Here is a 2298-nt window from a genome sequence, read left to right as displayed (position 1 = left end):
CATGATGCGCTTATTTCACATTGCATACCTGTATCAAATATTCTCATGTACCCCAAAAATACATACACCTACTATCTACCCACAAAAATTAAAACTTCAAAAATTGTTTAAAAGAGTAGGGGACTTACAGAATGGGTCTGGTTCTCCTATATCTTTGGACTCCCTGGGGCAGGAGTTTAGGATCTTTTTGGGTCTACTTCTAACCTGTTTGTTCATGCCAAGTTCTTCTTTACCAAAAAAAAAAAAAAAGAAAAGAAAAAAAATTATTGGTGAGAAATCTAAAGTAAATAGCATACTCTTTCAAACAAGGACCATCTTGTTAAACATGTAGTGACTGCCCACTGAGTGTCTGATGCTGGAGTTACAGAGAACCTGGTGGTTAACTGAGAGAGACACTGAGTCACAGAGTAGCTCAGATCACCTCCCCTGTGTGTGACATGCACTGAGCCCAGAAAGTGGGGCTGACTCGCCGCAGAGAGATCAAAGATTCCTTCCTCAGCTTGAACAACAGAGAACAACCTGGTATTGGCAGCAGAATGGGAAGTGGATGAAGATACATAAGAACAGCCAGTCATAATTGGCATGTTAGCACCAAAAATGCTAATCTCCATGTTGAAACATGACATTACAGACTGGACGTGCAACTGAAGATCATGAAACTTGATTTACTCAGCACCATAGTGACCATCATAATCAGGTGTTTCTTGGCCTCGGTGCCAGCTCCCATACCTGCAAACCTGCATGTCCTAAACCAAATATTTGACTTCATATGCATTCTGCTTATTTGTCTCTGATGAAGACTAACTTCATTTTTCACATCCCCCACTTTGGCTTTGAAGATCCCTCTTCGGGTGCTGTCTCTCCATTTATCTGCACTGTGTAATAATCTTTTGTCATTGTTTTGCTCTGAGTGTGGCATTTTCATGGTGGTATAGGAATATGATGCCTGGATGGAGCTTCAGTCTCAATTTCCCCCACACACAAGTTCTAGCCAAATGAAGCAGCCTCACCAAGGGTCCTCAAAGCATAGTGAAGCTCTCCTATGCTCTGTTCCTGTTACTAACAGGAACATGATGCCCACATTAGCATAGATGAGCACAGAACTGTGAAGGAGATGTTGTAACATCTCTTGCTTCTTGTATTTCCAGCTTGACCTTTTAACCTATTCATGACAATGATGTTCATCTCCAGCCACCACAGTTTCCTGCACACAACATGCACCAGGGTGGCTTTTCTCATATATCTTCATCCACTTCCCATTCTCCTGCCAACACCAGGTTGTTCTCCGTGGTACACACTGAGGGAGGAATCTGTGATCTCCCTGGCAGGAGTCAGCCCCATTCTCTGGGGTCTCACTGCTTCACACACCAGGGAGATTACCTGAACTACTCTGACTTGATGTCTCTCTCAGTTAACAGTCAGATTCTCTGCAACTCCAGCATCTGACGCTCAGTGAGTATTCACTAAATGTTTTTAAAAATGGTCCTCATTTTGAAGAGTATGCTATTTAACTTCAGATTTCTCACCAATAAAGTCCTTTTTCTAGGGAAAGAAGAAATAAAAAGCAAACATCATTAATTAAGCAACTGCTTATATACCAGGAATCATCCTTTTCTATTCTTTGATGCCTTAGTGAAATGGTTGAGTAATTTCACATTTTTTAATAAAGAAACTGAGACTTAAAAAAGCAAGGTAGATACCTCATAAGTGTCTGAGCCTGATGTGCATAGTAGGCTATCTGGCTCCAAAGTCTTGGATCTTTCCACTATGCCTTTAAAAATATATAAAGGTAAAAAAGGAAGGAAGGAAGGAAGGAAGGAAGGAAGGAAGGAAGGAAGGAAGGAAGGAAGGAAGGAAGGAAGGAAGGAAGGAAGGACAGGAGGGAGAGAGTGAGGAGAGAAAGGAAGGAGAGAGGGGAGGAGAGGAAGGAAGGAAGGAAGGAAGGAAGGAAGGAAGGAAGGAAGGAAGGAAGGAAGGAAGGAAGGAAGGAAGGAAGGAAGGAAGGAAAGAAGGAAGGAAAGAAGGAAGGAAGGAAGGAAAGAAGGAAGGAAAAGAAACAGCAAAGCCATACTTGTATATTAAAGCTGTTTTGCCCTGGTTTGGTTATGACAGGAATACCAAAAAGAATGTGGATTGGAAAATACAGCCACCTGATGGTTTCATTGGAGCTCTGCAGGAAATGATGGTTAAATCACCTTCAGGGTTGTGGAGACATCTTCCCCACTTGCTCGCATTCATGGCCCCATGAGACTGGCACTAGTGACTTCTCTAGATCCCTGGACACACTTCTGAACGTGA

Source organism: Macaca mulatta, chromosome 16, assembly GCF_049350105.2.
Source record: "Macaca mulatta isolate MMU2019108-1 chromosome 16, T2T-MMU8v2.0, whole genome shotgun sequence".
Lineage (NCBI taxonomy): Eukaryota > Metazoa > Chordata > Mammalia > Primates > Cercopithecidae > Macaca > Macaca mulatta.
Note: the sequence above shows the minus strand (reverse complement) of the source record.